A 17759-nucleotide genomic window follows, 5' to 3' on the forward strand; every position below is an offset into this window, starting at 1 on the left:
CACACTCTAAGGCCAGTGCCACCACTCCATTCTGCAGAGGATGGGCAGGTGAGGAGGCCTCCAAGCCGTGGCTCCTACAAAGCTGACTGCCCACAAATCCGCCAGTGGGAAAGCATCCGGGGAGCAACTGGCTACAAAGTCTGCTCAAAAGAGAGCGCCCTCTCCTAGATGCCTGAGGAGCTGCTTCCTGATGGGTGGTAATGTGGAATTTGATGGTATCAGACTGAACTACTGATTTGCAAACTTCCTATCTAGCATCTGGTGCAAAAAATTTGCTTAGCACTTCAAAACAGATCTGCACATCCAGAGTACAGCTATTGGTGCTTTGCAGGCGACAAATGAGGTCTATCTGGTTGTGATTTTTTTTTTTTTAGAGACAAGTTCTCATTCTCAAGTTGATAGCAGTGGTACAATCATAGCTCACTATAGCCTTGAACTCCTGGGTTCAAGCAGTCTTCCCACCTCAGCCTCCTATAGTCTAGGCATTACAGGTGTGAGCCACCACTCCAGCTCCTGGCCAGCCTTTTTGAAGACACCAACTTATGTGCTATTTATGCCAATTAACATAATGTAACAATTATGCCAAAAGACATCCAGCTAGCATGCCACATACATGAAGAACATACTTAAGAATTCACTATGATGGGAAACAGCTCGTTCTAAAAAAGAAAATTCTCTTCTTCCTGTTATTGTTAGTTCTGAATGTTAGATATTTTTTTCCCACTGAGTCAAAAGGTACGTAAGTATGTGATTGCAAGCGGAAAATAGGGGATGGAAATAAGATACTGGTAGTTGTCTTAGTCCATTTTGTGTGCTATAAAGGAATACCTGAGGCTGGGGCAGTCATAGAGAACAAAGGGTTATTTGGCTCACAATTTTCATGTTTTGGAAAGCTCAGGATTGGACATCTGGGGGGCCTCAGGCTGCTTCTACTCACAGAGGAGGCGAAGGGGAGCCCACCCGATGTGTGCAGAGATCCCATGGCTCAGGAGGAAGCAAAGGGGGCTGGGGAAGGAAGTTCCAGGCTCTTTGTAACCACCAGCTTTTCTGGGAACTAATAGAGTGAGAACTCACCCATCCCTCCCCGAGGGGGTATTAATTTGTTCCCTGGACTCACCTTCACCCCCTGCATGGCCACACTAGGGGTTAAATGTCAACATGAGATTCGGTGGGGACACATAAACCATACCCAAACTATAGGAGCAGTTTTCCCATTTTTATTTGCATGCAAATTTTTTTTATTTTTTTTTGGAGATAGACTCTGTGTTGCCCTGGGTAGAGTGAGTACTATGGCATCTTTGCACCCAAACTCCTGGGCTCAGGAGTTTGCCCCTGCAAACTGAGTAGCTGGGACTAGACATGGCAGCTAGGTTTTCTATTTTTAGAAGAAACAGGGTCTTAGTCTTGCTCAGGCTGGTCTTGAACTCCTGAGCTCAGAAGATCTTCCTGCCTTGGTCTCCCAGAGAGCTAGGATTATAGGTGTGAGCCACTACACCTGGCCTGTGTGCAAATTTTTAATGTAAGTACAGAACATAAAGCATTAATGTAAGCCAAAATGTGTCTGTGAACAAGTTTTAGCAGTTCAACTGTATAACTGTATAACTGTTACATTTTCTGGACAATGCCAGCATTTGTATTTTAAAATGAGTAAATTTCTTATTGACTAACTAAAAGGTATTTGTGGCATTTTAATCACATAATTCCATGCATTCACTGTCCCTTTCTAACTGAGCTGTCCTATATGTAAGTACATATTTTTAATGTTATCTGTCTTCTGTGCTATTCTTGTTTAAGTTTGCTATTAAAATACATTACACTATTAATATATGAATAAATAAATGTTACTGGATACAGTTAGCTGATATTTTATTTGTAATTTTTTTAAACATAGCCTTCATGTCATTTTATAATTTTTAAACATGAAATAGTCTTACCGGTTTTTTTGTGTGTTTGTAATATCTTTTTGGCTGGGGCTGGGTTTGAACCCACCACCTCTGGTATATGGGGCCAGCACCCTACTCCTTGAGCCACAGGTGCTGCCCCGTCTTATTGGGTTTTGTTTGTTTGTTTGTTTGTTTGTTTCCTTGTCTAACTTTGTAATAAAGGTTAGACCAACCTTACAACAAAGGAGGAGGAACTCATTTCTATTTTCTGAAACAACTATGTACATCAAGGGATTATCTCATTCTTAAAACTGAGTAGAACTTCTCTGTAAAACCATCTGATCCAAGCGCTTTTCAGGAAATCAAGAGGGCTTTCTTACATTGCAATTCTTAATTAAATACTCTACAATTCCATTTGTTATTTATTGTTCTGATTTTAGAATTTTATATGTTTTCTAAAATCGTATCAATTTTAGTAAGTCTTCAAATTGCAATTCTTTTTTTTTGGAGACAGAGTCTTACTATGTTGCCTTTGGTAGAGTGTCATGGCTTCACAGCAACCTCAAACTCTTGGGCTTAAGTGATTCTCTTGCCTTAGCCTCCCAAGTAGCTGGGACTACAGGCGCCTGCCACAATGCCCAGCTATTTAGTTGTTGTTGTTTTTGCTGCAATTGTCATTGTTGATTTTCGCTGGCCCAGGCCAGGTTCAAACCCACCAACCTTGGTGTATGTGGCTGGTGCCCTACCCACTGAACTACAGGTGCTGCCCAGATTGCAATTCTTTAAAACATTGCTAGGCTAAAATGTTTTGCTTCGGTGCAGGGTTTCATCTTTGTTTTCCTTCATCAATTTCCTCAGGCATTTGTATATTTTATTAACCTTTTTGAAAAATCAGCTTGCTTAATGTCCTGTTGTTGCTATACCCTATTGCTCGGATTTCTGGCCATATATATATATATATTTCCTTTTGTATCTTTTCTTTAGGTTTATTCTGGAGCTTTCCCCCCTTAGATTTCTAAAATTAGCTCCAAGAATATTTAAAAGAGAAGTTTGAAGATAAAACATCTGAAATCACATATAACTGATAGGATTTTTATTTTGTTTTTATTTAAATAATAGTTTGGCTGGATATAAAATTCTGGGTTTGAAGTTTTTTTCCAACAACCCTTTAAAATATTACTTCCTTGTCTTCTCGTAACCAGTTTTGTTATCAAGGTTTTGTGTCATTCTGATTCTTTTTCCTTTTTAGTTGATCTAACTTTTGTCTGTAAATGTTGAAGAATTTTCTCTTTTTCACTAATGGTATTAAGTTTCACTATAGTATATCTAGGTATGAATTCCTTTTTGTAACTGTCTTAACACTAGGAATTCTTACAATCTGACGTTTTATATTTTGTGTATTTCTAAGAAATTCTCAGTCTGTATCCTTCAAATACAGCCTCCCTCCATTATTTACTTTCTCCTTTGGGCTCCAAAGTCAGTGCCTCTACCCACGACACTGACTTCCCTCTCTGAAAATTCACCTGTGTGTTTCGGTCCTGCTCCCTCCACCTACTGTTAAAGGCAGGGGTAGTATCCTGTTTGGCTTTGTACTCCTGGTGCATTAGTGCCCAGCATGCACTGAATGAATGAATTTATGAATAGACTATGAGAATAGATGAGGTGGAGGTGGCCCCAAGGCTGGAGCAGGAGCAGGAGGTGCTGTGGGGCCAAGGCAGCAAGCCAGCTCCATGGCAATGCTGTGTGCTACGTGCAGGCACATGGCCTATCTTAGAGGTGGCAGCCCCTTTAGCAGATCTTCCCTGGGGAGTGAGCCCCACCCCAAGATAATGGTCTGGGGTAAGGGAATGCCATGTCCTCTATCAGCTGTCCTTCTGGACTGATGTTGCATTCGAAAGCTGTGGGGATCCTAATGTAAGGCTCGTCTGAACCTTTTGTCCTCTTCTTTGACCTTCAGGTATTTTCAGAAGTTGGGGAAAATAATTTTGCCCTGTCTAGCTCCTAGGGTTGTAATGAGATGAGTAAGTGCTCTGTGAACACAGAGATCTGCATATAAGGTGCTGCCCTCACCAGGGATGTACCACATAATCTCTAATTCTGGAGTGTCAGGCTCTCAGGGAAAATCCCACATGGTGAAGTGAAGCCTTTGATGTAATCTCCTTCCTTAGAGGTAGGTGGAGAAGATTCTCCATAAGTCTGTGGCTACTTAAATAGGTTATTGGAAAAGGACTCCTGGGGGCCAGAGCCAGCTTTCAGCCAGATGGAGAAGTAACTCAGTGTTCGTCCTTGCATCCATGCTTTGGTGTCCCCTCCCACACCCTCGCCCACTCCCTGAGACTGTATTTCCTGCTCCTCGTCCCGCATTACCCCCTCTTCTGCTTTCACTGGATCTCTATCTGGTCTGTCCTGCCTGTAACAGGGCCCCACACCCTGAATATTTCCCTTCCCTTCTGCCTAGCGGAACTTCCTTTGCTATATCTGTACCTTATAAACCTGCTTTCAACTAGGTCTTCCCCAAGAAGAAGGTGATGTGGGCTCACTCCGCGTAAATTTTAGTGTATTTATTTCTTTTCAATAGGGGCATCCAAAGTCTTAACCCAAAGAGGACTCCAGTGACAGAAATTTAGGACCCCTGGGAGTCTTGTGGCAGGGAGTGGGGAGAAAGATGTTCCAAAGCCCCCAGAGGGCCCACTTGGGCAGTGTCTTGAAATGTAAACCAGTATCCTTGGTTTCCTAGACGGTCCCCCTCTTCTGGACCTTGGCGGTCAGCTCTCTAAAAACGTCCCCCTCACTTTCAGTCTTTCTTAATGGCGACTCCCAGCAACCTCTGAACCTTTATTAAGACTTGCTATTTTCTACCATCCCTTCAGTTTTATATTTTTCGTAGGTCTGATGTTCTTTCAATATTTTTGCCTTTCTGAACTTCTTTCATAAACATGGTCTTTCTTTTCCTTTTTTGAGATAGAGTCTCACACTGTTGCCCAAGCTTTGGTGTCAGCCTAGCTCACAGCAACCTCAAACTCCTGGGTTCAAGCGATCTACCTGCCTCAGCCTCCCAAGTAGCTGGGACTACAGGTGGGTATCACCAGACCCAGCAAATGTTTCTATTTTCAGTAGAGACAGGGTCTTGCTCTTGCTCAGGCCAGTTTTAAACTTCTGAGCTAAGGCAATCCTCCCGCCTTGGCCTCCTAGAGTGCTGGGATTACAGGTGTGAGCCACCGTGCCAGGCCTAAAAAATCATCATTTCCTATGGAAGCATTATTGGAAGAGGTTTTGAGCAGAGGTAGGAAATTGGATTAGATTATCCTGAATTCATTGATTTTGCAAAATTTGCAACATGATTAACACTAAACTAACACTGCTGGGAGTCTCGATTAAACCTCCACTCTGTGGAGGCAGCCCTTGTGCTTCATGAGAAAATGCAACACGAACCAGCAAGTTGTTTGTCTGGTGTTAAGATTCGTGAGTTACTCTGACACCGTCTAGTTTGAACATTCAAACTAACCACACTTCCAGTGTGCCTTGGATCTCCTATCTCAGGAACAACAATAATACGTAAGGCATCTGAGGCACGCGCCAGCCATTGTCCCACGTACTTTACATACATCAACACATTTATTTCTCACAATTGTACAATGAGATAATATTTTCATTTCTACATTACGGAAGGGGAGAGTAAGACACTGTCAGTAATTTGCCCATATTTGCCCAGAGTTAGTGAACGATGGAGATAGAATTCCAGCTGAGCGGGCTGGGCTGTCAACCGCTGCTCATACCACGTCCGGAAGCTCATGAAGCTTCCCGTGCCCCTCCCATCTGCAATGGTGTCTCCCTGTCTCTTCACAGGAGGCTGCCAGAACTTTCTCCTTTCCTCTCCCACCATTATGACATGTGTACACTAAGAACCGCTGGAGGACTCAGGAGACTTCTGAGGGAGGTAGGTGGTTCTCTATGGACAGATGCTGAAGCTACACCAAGAGATAGGGGAGTTTGTAGTGTTTAAGTTAAAGTAAGATGGGAAAGTGGGAAGAGAGGAGGAGAAATCGGAGATCACATGCCAGATAAACGATAATGAACAGAAAGGAAGATTTGAAGTCCTGAAGATGTCAGTTCTTCCCAAATTCATCTATAGAATTTCAATTGAAGCCCAGGAGGGCTTTTTGTTTGGTTTGCTTTGGTTTTTTATTTTATTTTGAACCAGAGGATCTGATCCCAAAATTCCCTTGGAAGAGTTAAAGGTCCAAGAATAACTGAGAAACAATTTATTAAAAGTTCAAGGTGGAAGAACTTGTTCTACTAGATATCAAGATTTGTTATCAAAATATTTAGTAAAGAAGATAATACACTTTGGGCACAAGGACGAACTAAGGGAGCAGAATGTAGAGCCCAGGCCCTCCCCCTCCGTGTTTGGATAGGACAGAGATGATGCTACACGGTGAGAAGGATGGTCTATTTGACGAATGAGGCCTAGCAACGACTTTTATCCACATGGAAAATACGAATTAGACTGCTGGGGTAAATCAATCCCAAGTGGATTAAAAAATTCTAAAAAAGACTCGACGCCTGTGGCTCAGGTGGCTAAGGTGCCAGCCACATACACCTGAGCTGGCGGGTTCGAATCCAGCCTGGGCCCACCAAACAACAATGATGGCTGCAACCAAAAAATAGCCGGGCATTGTGGCGGGCGCCTGTAGTCCCAGCTACTTGGGAGGCGGAGGCAGGAGACTCACTTGAGCCCAGGAGTTGGAGGTTGCTGTGAGCTGTGATGCCATGGCACTCTACCCAGGGCAATAGCTTGAGGCTCTGTTTCAAAAAAAAAAAAAAGTGGAGCTTTAAAACACAAGATGAAGATATAGAAAAATTCTTCATGATCGTAAGATAAAGAAGGAGTTCATTAAAAACACACACCCAGAAAATAGGAACCATAAAAAAGTGATAATTTTACTACTGCATTAAAATTAACTTCTGTACAACAAAGGCTACCATAGCCATGTGGAAAATAAACCATAGCCTGGGAGAGGATATTTGCAATGACTTTTAACACATTAAAAAGCTCTCAAATTAATAAAAAGATGAAAACATGTGGGGGGGGATAGGCAAATAATATAAGCTATTAATTCATAGAATAACTCCAGAAGGTCGATAAAAATTTAAAAAGATACTCTCATATTAATCAAAGAAATACAAACCACAACAATGATGAGACGCTATTCTCATCTACCAGATCAACAAAAATATGTCAGCCAGTGTCATATTGTTAAATCAGAGAGTCACATTCCCTGCTGGTGGGATTGTAAATCAACCCAAGCACTCTGGAGAGCCATTTGGCAACAACTAGGAACACAGAAGGTAATCGTGTCCAGAAATTTCACTCCTACACATACAATCAAGAAGAAACCTGTATTAAGATGTTCAGTGCAGATCTGGAGACAACCTACATATCCATCAGCAGGAGAATGGGTAAGTAAATTGTATTGTGGTTATACAATGGAATACAACACAGCAGGTGTCAGCACCGATAAAAATCTCACAACTGTAATGCTAAGAGAGAAGTGCACATTACAGAAAATTATCACATTATAATACAGATTATGTTCTATAGAAAGTTTGAAAGCCTGCATAATAATACTTTACAATGTTTGAGATACATAAAAATATATAGTACAAATGGTAAAGATATAAAAAGGTACAGGAAGATGATTAACACTGATCTTAAAATAGTGCTTAGCTCTGGGAAATGATGGGGGAAGTGGGGTGAGGAGGCATACACAGGAGAGCTCATTTGTGTCTCTTGTGTTTACTTTCTTGGAAGGAAAAAGACACGAAGGAAATAAGGCAAGACTCAATAGTTGCTGAACTATTGCTGTCACTACTGCTGCCCACCAAGTATTTCCAGCTTGCTGCCCTTCAGATCCACAGTAGGGTTGCATTTTTTCATTCACTTTGAAGTTTGGGGTGGGGAGGGCAGCGCCTGTGGCTCAAAGGAGTAGGGCAACTGCCCTGTATACTGGAGGTGGCAGGTTCAAACCTGCCCCTGGCCAAGTACTGCAAAAAAAAGCCCTCATGAAGTTTGGGGTGGGGGCTAGAGACTTACTCTGTCCGTGAAATGCAAGTGGAAGTGATTTGTGGTTCTAAGCTTCATGAAGATACACACAAAAACTCTGTCCACCATGGCAGCCCAGAGGCAAAGCTTCTCTCCCCTCCAGTCCCCGAGCAGGCACGACAGCCCCAGGCAGCCCGTGGGGGACAGGAGGATGAGTAAGGAGCCTGATTGCTTTTAGCCGCTGGGGTTTGGGAGTTGCTTGTTACTGCAGCACGACCTCCTCTGCCCGGCTGACACCACTGGGAAATGGGTCCACACGTGTTCACTGGATCAGTCTCTGATTTTAGCAACATGTTGAAATATTAACAGAAAAGTTTTTTAAATTGAACTAAGTTAATCTTATTTCTTCGTTCATGGCACATTCTCTGTCCAGGGCAACACAAGGCCCCTTTTGTGTCATGTTAGCTTTTGTTTTCTCAATAAGCACCTCTGACTTGGGACAGAAGCAATGTGGAACTACAGGAGTGTCTTGATAAGGGGACTGAACGATGAGGTCCCTGTCCCAGCATGAGTGCACAGTCCCCCACCCCAGTGCTGTCTGCTGGCCTCAGCAGCTCCCATCAACAGTGAGAGCCAGAAACGCAGAGAGGAGTGTGGCTCTGCTCAGAGAGCTGTAAGCGAGGATTTTGAAGAATGCAACTGTTACAGACTCTTTGTGCAGCTTTTACAGAGATCCTTCCACCCTCTCTCCCCAATCTCTGACATGTCTCAGGGTGGCAGCCACTGCTCCTGGGGCTCTCACCCTGTCCCAGTCCTCCTTCCCTACCAACAGCTGCAGTTCACCTCGGGAGAAAACTTTCAAAAATACTTTCCCACCCCTCTTAGCTTTCAGGGTGACTTTTCAGGTTGACTGCAAGGCACTCCCGGGAGCCAAAGCCCAGCAAGGAGTGGAGGAGGGGCGGCACCCTGGAAGGAGGAAGAGAAACTCTGGTGCTCAGGGCCAGTTCTGCTCCTCCCCGTGCACAGAAACGCAAGCAGCTCCTGGAAGTCACCGAGAAATGCAATGCCTTTGAGAAGTTCCGTGGAAAAAATGACATCATAACTAACCACTCCCCCACCCCACCTTTTTTCCAGTGGGAGTGAGAAATAAATAGACTGACACATTTTCCAGGCAGGGAGCGATTCTGGAGAGCAAGTTTACCTTGGCATGGGTGCTCAGGTGGGGCTGTGAGAAACCTTATCTGTGCTTGCCCAGTAAACAAGGAGCCCGCCATCTCCCTGGGGCCTTGGCCACTGAGCAGGTGACCGCAGAGGCAGGTGAGCAGAGTAGGTGAGCAAGGTGAGCCGTGGGTTGGCCAGTGCCACTGCAGAGGCTGGCTGGCGTCCGAGCATGCTGTGTTAGGTAAATATTGCCTCAATTTGATCGCCAGAATCATTTACTATCTGTTGGTTGCTAAGAGAAATGCCATCGCCACCAGATTCAAAGGTAAGATTCCTGTCCCTTACATCGAGAATTCCCAAACTGTAATGTGCTATGGTCAGCTGGGAAAACTCATTAAAATGCAGGTTCTGATTCAGCAGGTTGGGTGGCTGAGAAATTGCCTTTCTACCAAGTTGCTGGTGATATTGTCGGTGCTGATCTGTGGACTACACTCTGAATTAGCAAAGTCTCAAGTTCAGATGACTATATGCACTTGACACAGAATAGTTATCATGTAAGGAGCACTGGTAGAGGTTACAGGTGCTGCACCAGATGCTTCTATCATCCAGCACTTGTCATTCTTTACACAACTCTGCAAGGTGGGTGTTGCTGTCCCTGCCCCCCTCCTTGGCAGGCAAGGAAACTGAAGCTAAGAGAGGTTAATTCATGCATTACACGTATCATTTCCAGGAGATTTCATTGCTACCTTCCCAGTGATCTGAAATAACCCAAAGACAAAGGATAATACGCACCCTGTGGTAGGGACGGGCGTTGTCTGCTTATGGTAACTGGCGTTCTCGACACCTGGGAATGAGTAATTCCGTCTGTATATCATCAGGGCCAAGCACAGGAATTCAGGAATCCTGGTATCAACATTTGGCCTTAGAAGCCCTGGTTTCAAAAGAAACAGTCCCTTAAAAAAGTGCACAAGTCTGGTTTTCAAATCCTTCTGGTGCTGATGTGTTCACTCCTAGGACATGCAGTTGGAGAAAATACTTCATAGCAGGAAGAGTTGCCTTGATGTGTCAGCTTGGAAGGAATGCCTCAGAAGGGTTGCTCAGGACTGCAGGAGACAACAACAAAAAGCTCCAGCTTGTGGAAACACTAAAATAAGTGCTTCACTATTGTAAGGGAAGTAATTATGACCACACTGACCCACCTGGAGATATTTAAATACCTCGAAGAACTATGATGTGCCCAGGCAGCTTCCAGGTATAAGCTTGCCTCACATCCGGGTTACAAGGAGTAAGGCAGTGTGACTGGCCACATGCTACACTCAGGAAGAAGTGGGAGAATGTGAGAGCAAATGGGAGCAAGTGGGAGCAAATGTTGGCTACCACTCAATGAGCTGGGCTGCTCAGGGCTCCGTTAACTTATCCATAGTGACTCTACAGTGCAAGCATGGGTTTTACCGCAGGCAGGACTCAGGCGCTCCTGGAGGGAGGTCCATCACGACTAACTCAATCCCGGGAAGGCTGTTGTACAGAAGATACTCAGAGCAGCACATCCCAGAGCAAACCAAAGGTCCCCAAAGAAGGCATATTTAACTCTGTTGCTTGCATATTACATCTTTACAGAAAGCATTGGAGTTTATAAAACTCATATAAAATAAAGTCTAAAAAGAATCAAGGAGAATACAGAGGAAGGGGAAATAACAGGTAAGAGAGGACAAAGCCCAGTCTGGTGACTGCCTTACTGCATGCTATTAGGCCTGGAGCAGGGGTCCTCAAACTTTTTACACAGGGGGCCAGTTCACTGTCCCTCAGACCATTGGAGGGCCGGACTGCGGGCCCCGGAACGAGTCAGCTGCTAAGCAGGACAGGCAGCGGCAGCAAAAACACCTGGCAGGCCGGATAAATGTCCTAGGCGGGCTGCGTGTGGCCCACAGGCCATAATTTGAGGACGCCTGGCCCTGGAGACTCAGACTAAGGTGTTTTCAATTCTGGCTCTGACTTCCTAACCTACAAAGCAAAAGTTCTGCAAAAGCACAGACAGCATTCACTGCACCCACGATTATGAAAAACCAAGCAGCTGCTTCAGAGAAGCACATCTATTCCTGCTGCTGAGGCCCCCTCATCCCTGGGGCCTCCTAGGAAGAATCTAAAGACACAGCAGAGTTCCAGAGAGAGTGTTCTCAGTTACAGCTCCACCAGGACCCACGGGAGCTGCTGAGATGTTTCCCAGAACACCTCCGTGCAGGATAAGGACCATACCGATGCTGGGTCCCGCATGAACAAGTATGGGAGGCTCCAGTGCTGAACTAGCTTTGTGCCAAGACCAAAATCAAAGGAAAGGAACTGCTTGGGGAACCTGACAGGCCCCGGCTGTTAGGTATCTAAATATCTCTCAATGCTCTGGGGAGTGAGTCCCTGGGCTCCCAGCAAAACTGCAGACACTGAGGATGGGGGTGCAGCAACGTACACAGGCTGGGAGCCAGAGTCTTCCTGCCATGACCCTAGGGGCACAGAGCAGTCTCCTCTAGAGTCAAGCAAAGATCAAGAAGCCAGAAGGACCATGTGCTGGTCCCGGGTTCACCATTCGCTGACTGTTAGAACTTAGGAAAGCCAGCTCCTCTCTGGTGAGCCCTGCTGTCACTTGCAAAATGGAGAAGGCCTGATCTGTGCTGTCCCTGAGGGTCCTTTGCTGCAGAGCTCTGGAGGGCATGGCATGGTGAAGGGAAGCCATGTAGGGGGGTGGCATGTGGTGGGGTCTGTGGAAGACATGAGATGTGACCCCAGATCCCCATCTAGTGCCTGTTCTCCAGCTGTGGAGAGCTGCCTCACCCAAGATCATGCTATCCCAGACAGCCCACATTACAGACAGCACAGCAAGATGATAAAGGCCCAGGTGTTCTGTCCCAGTGCAGGTCACTCTGCAGGTAGTATTGGCTCCCAAGCTCCCTAGATGGTGAGCCAAGATTTGTTAAGCCTGCTTCTCAATTAGACTTCCCTCTCTACTCAAGCTTGCTGCTTCTCTCTTCCTTGCACGGGTCCCAAATCCCATCTCAGCATCTGGTTCTGAAGATCTCAGACTTCAGTGGAGGCCAGGCACCCACAGCACAGAGACTTGCTGTGCATGTGACCTTTAGGATGGAAGCCTTGGCTGTCATGGTCCCAAGAGCTAGACAAACAATCGGCATGGATGCGTTGCTCCCCAGTGTATGGTCACTGCATGGAAAACAGACATGACCCTCTTCTTCTCAAACTACCCCCTCTTGACTTTGCTTTTTCAGCTCTGTGGCCAGTTTTCCAGCCACCCAAGCTCAAGAAGGCTTTCCCAACTTCCTCTCCCTCCTGTTCCCATATCCAAACAGTTACTACACTTTGAAGCTCTATCTTTGCAGACAATACCTCTCTCTGGGCCCATTGTGGTAGCTCCATGAGAATCCCCCTCCCTGCTTGCTGTCAGAAGCTTGTCCGTGTTGCAGAGCCCCGTCGCTGTGATCCTCCCTGGGGCCCCCATCACATAGGCCATTGCCCCACAGAAGAAGGAGAATAATACATCGGAGTCATACCCCGTCCCTCACCCCTGTTTCTCCGAAGTCACTGGGAGGTGTTGGTTGCCACTTGTGGGAAATACCCAGACCAAACACAAGTTGGTAAAACAATACGAATTGGATGAGAGGTTTCTGTTTCTGTTTGGGTTAAGGTCAGTGTTATTTCCTTAGCCTAGACCCAGAACACAGAGCATCGTTCAACTGCTGAGATGCCCCTGGCACATAGTGTGTGTGCTTGTGTGGACATGTGGAGGTCGCAAGAACAAAAGAAGAGCTGGGTGACTTTCTGGCACCTGATACCAGGGTATTTCTTAATGTTCCTGGTGAACAAATAGCTAGAAGATGCCAAAGGAAATGTCGGTATTTCTGTGTGCAGAACGCAGGCTGTAAGGTGGAAACTGTGTACTAGTCCAGGGAGGGCTGGTATCACCCCCTGCTTGGCCACACAAGTGATAGTTCATAGACCTGCATGCTTATTGTCAAAGTGTCAGCAAGTGTGAGACCCAGAGCAAAAGCTTCAAAACAAAAACAATAAGCAAACAAATACAAGGCTGGAAAGAGGGAGAGAAGGTTTCACTTTCTCTTCTTTTTTACTATTTATCTTCAAGCAGATCCAATAGAGGATAATTTGGTGATAATGCTGCATTTTTCTGTAAAGGAAGCTGAGTGCTAATTACTATTGCACTCTGCACCATGGGCAGAGTGTAACAGGCCCATTTCACAGATGAGTAAACTGAGGCCAAACAAGTGATGGAAACTGTTCATTCTCTTATTTAGAAGAATGCCAGCAATGTCATAACTGTGCATAACCCATTAATCCTTATAGTTTCTTCTTTGTAAACATGGTGGAAGATTAGGGTCTGGGAGATGAAGATGATAAAATGAGAATAACCCTGGGGAGCATTTTGAAGGAACCCTCTCCAGGGCAGCAGTGGAAACAAAGTGAGTCGATGCTTTTTACTGGTGCACTCTGCAAACACCCCAGATAAAATGAGCAGGTGGCTAGGAGTGGCGAGGGGTCTCCCACCCCCAGGAAGACCCCCACACACAGAACACTCTGGCTCTTTGCAGTAATAACATTGGGAGCACTTAAGAATGAGGTTAGAAAACAGCCTCAGAAACCCCGCCTTCCATCTTCCTGATTTTCCTTTCATAAGAGGAGCCTCCCTGGATAAGAAAAAGCAGGAAAGGCATGTGGTTGTCAGTCAGGGCAGCCAAGGAGTACAGGCAAGGCTTTTGCCTGGTGTGGCCATGACTTTGAACTCACCCACAGCAGGTGGGGGTGGCCAGCTGCTCCACCATCCTCAGCAGCTGGGCACAGTTGTGCCACTGTCTCTGCCTGAGCCCCAGATGTGCCACACGACTGCTCCCTGGGCTCTGAAACTCTGTGCCACCCCTGAGGCTTATTGAGCATGTGAAAAAACACTTGGTTTCTGTTGTCACGACTTGTCTTGGCTTTCACTCAGCCTCACACAGGACTTTGCTGGTGCACACCTGGGCAGGGGTGCTGGGCTCCCAGGGGCCCCAAGGCGGAGGATCCCCTTTGTTCTGAAGCTCTGTTCCTGTTTAATAAGAAGGAAAGAAGAAAGTGGTTTGTCTAGGCTTTTTTTTCTTTCTCCCTTTACTCAGTAAGTGAATCCGCTAAAAATGCTGTGGCCACACTTAAGATAGAGGCACAGATTCCAATCAGATCCCCCCTAGAAGGACTGACAGATGAGAGAAGCCATCTCGTGTGTGTGCCCACAGGCTGCACCTGCCCCAGCCCTGCTGAGCAGATCCCTTCTTTCCCTGTCTCAAGGTGGTGTGGTTCCCCGCAGACTTCTGCTATCAACCTCATTCTGCCCCCTGGGCCGGAGGGACCTTCCCTCTCACCCACTGGCTCTGTTTGCAGTGTGATGGTGAGACTGTGGCCTTTGAGGTTGTACCCACGTGTCGTTCCCACAATAGTGCAAATTTATTTGTCAGATCAAGTTCTCTTGCCTAGCAGCTTCCTGGTCTCCCAGAGCTGCAGGAGGGACATCTCAGTGGAAAAGAAAGGAGTGGTTTTGGAACTTGGGAGGCTGCTGTAAAGAGAGCACTGGGCTTCCTGAGGTCAGCGGGTAGTGGGGTAGGTTGAAGAGAAGTGCGAAACGAGAGGGTGGAAAGGGGAAGTCTCAGGAGACACATTTCACATACACGTAATATGACCTACTTAGCACTTCTGCTGAGGCCCCACCTGGCTAGAAGAGCAACACTGATATTAGCTCAAATAACACTGGGGTGCAGGAACCTGGACCGAGTTGGCTAATCGAAGTAACAGACTTTTTTCTGCTAGAAATCCTGTGCAGGGTCCCTTCTGCAGAGGCTGCGGCCCTTTGCTAACAAGTAGTTATTCCATCTGACATGTGGACTTGAAGTCCTGGGGGGCTCCAGTGCCTCTTCCCAAGGCCTAGATACCTCCACTGCTCTCTGCCGGCCTCCAGCTCAAGCCTGGCTTTTCCTCACTGCTGAGCCTCTGCTGCTGCTGTCTGTTGGCAGGCCTGCCCTTCTTTCACTTCTCCCCATCCTCTGAGGCCAGCTCAATCTCCATCCTTTCCCTTTCACTCTTCCTGCTCCCATTTCTTCAACATTTGCTGAGGACCTGCGAGGTGCCAGCTACCCTTACACATGGTGGCGATACAGCCATGTACAAAACAGCGCCCCCTCTCGCTAACCCCTGCTCAGAGCAGAACTAATCACACCAACAGCCATGCTCACGTGACTCTATGGCAGCAGTGACCAACCAGTATTAGAGGGAGTGGCCTTCAGTCCTGCTTCCCTGGTGTCTGACACCACACCATGCACCAGAGGAAGATGCTCGTTTCTTCATAAAAGGAACCCAGGGATAGCGAATCCCATAGGAAAGGCAGTGGGGAGGAGAGGTCCCTGCAAACCTTACCTGAACAGCACAGCTGCTGTTTCTACTCAGCCTTATGATTCTTTGGGGGATCACGTGATTTAGAGATTTGTCTCGCAGCTGCATTGTCCTGGCAGGCACACTAGTATCATACAGAGCATATGTTTATCTGGGAGGGTTTGGTGGGGGGTGCTGGAAATGGGACAGACCTGAAGGGTACCACCCACCTGGCACATAGTAGGTGCTAACACTGGTTAGAAGGTTAGAATTGTTAAGAGGGCAGGAAGGTATAATATGGACCTGGTTATCTGATCCCAAGGCAGGGGGCCATGTGGTGTGAAGTACACCAGGGACTCCAGCCAGCTAGTGTTAGCTCAGTTTACAGTTAGGGAGTTGGCAGAGTGTTCGGGAGAAACTGCTCCCTGGTGCATAACATGCGACTTGCCCTTCCAGGGAGAAGCAGTGAGTGTGAAATCAGCAGGGACACGGCCTCCCCGGGAGGAAGCTCACTGACATCCTGTGTACTTGAAAAGAAAACTGAAAGTGCTTTTCTTAGCAAGAAACTGTTGTGTTTCCCTCTTTTCTCATAAGTCCCCAGGTATGATGGAGTTTCTCTGGTTCAGAGTTAGGGGGAAAACGGAGAGATGTGAGCAGAGTGGTAGGAAGCAAGTCTGGATGGTTCTGTGGTCTGTGCTCTTTGTCTAATTCAGGAAAGGTATGGGCCCACCCCAAGGAGCACTCTGCCATATGATCTGCGTCCTGGTGATAGCAGCCTCTCCTTTCTGGCTGCTGGTGTGCATTCCTGTGCAGATGTGGAAAGAGAGAAAGCAAGGCAGAGCCAGGGCTAGGACAGGAATGTGAGTATTTCCTTAATTGGACATGAGAGTCTTGAACTGGTTCCAGTTTCAGTGTTTTCTTTTAGGGGCTGGACCCTAAAGATTCCGTACAGTTTTCTTTCTCAAAAAAATCCCTTTGCTTCAAAGGTCCCTTGATAGACGTAAAGAAAAAGCCAGGGCTGAATCTCTTTGATATTTGGGAAGGCAAGAGTTTATGGCCTGCTGGATCCCAGGCTTCTTTTGGGGGTGAGAGGATGCTGGCTTGAAAGAAGAAAGCTTCTCCTGAGCTGGACCATGGCAAGTGGAGAGCCCTGATGGTAAGGACGCCAGGCACCTTTCTCTGGAGAATTTATAGGAACAATTTTTCTCAGCTGCATTAACACCCTGAGACGTCATACAGTGATTCTATTGCCTGTATTTGCTGCTTTAGGAGTCTGAGACACAGAGAAAGCCAGGCACTTGCCTGAAGACTTAGAACAAAGTAAGGCCAGGCTGAAGAGTTTGTCTGGTGGGTTTGGGTTTCTTTGGGCTAATTTCCTAATTGCTGAGGTGGGGGTTGTTCCCACTCTCGAGCTTCATCCATTCCTCATGGGCCGGTACCCGGCTGGGCACTTCCCTGAAGGCACCAAAGACAGGAGGAACTGGGGAGGTGAGAGGAGATGCAGCGACAATAGTGACCACCAGGCAGAGCATCACTACTTGCCTCTGATGTCAGCCCCCCAAAAGCTGGAAATGTCAGTGAAGGGACTCCAGGAGGAAAAGAGGGCAGTCTGTGATTGCAATGAGAACCCAAAGCAGATGCAATCAGGTCTGCTGAACCCCTCTTTCCCCCCAAACACCTTAAAAACAAGCCCTGCGTCTGCTCAGTGCTTTCCAATCTACCAAATGTTTTCATAACATTATCTCATTTCATTCTCACTTCAACCCACACACATTCTTGCCTTTCAGATTTCTTATGTACTCAAATGAGTTTCACTGAAAAATTGGCTAGAAACTTCCCTTCTCCTACTCACTTTTTTCCCCTTAACTTCAAGCCTTTGACTGATATCTTTAAGAAGCTCCTAAATTCCCAGGGTGAGAAATTTGTTTATTCTGCCAGCCCTGTCCTGCTGGATGGATACCAGTGGTCCTAGTCTTTGCTATTGGAACCAAGACTTTTATATTCATTCAAGTTTAGCTGTTAAAACAAACCACAAGCATGAGAAGTGGGGAAAACACAGGCTTTAGAACCAGCAAGCAAGCCCCCAAGTCACATTTTGGTTCAGCTATTTGAGAACCACCTGGCCAAGTTACTTAATTTCCCAGAGCCTCTGTTTCTTCAGTCTATAAAGTGGGGCAATAGTGCCTATGTCTAAGGTTGTTGTGACGCATAAATGTGGTAAGAGTTATGAGCGTACCTCAGCAAGTGTCACCTCTTTCTTTCTC

This window comes from Otolemur garnettii, unplaced genomic scaffold (genome assembly GCF_000181295.1).
Source record: "Otolemur garnettii isolate 467f Iridium unplaced genomic scaffold, OtoGar3 scaffold00022, whole genome shotgun sequence".
Classification (NCBI taxonomy): Eukaryota; Metazoa; Chordata; class Mammalia; order Primates; family Galagidae; genus Otolemur; species Otolemur garnettii.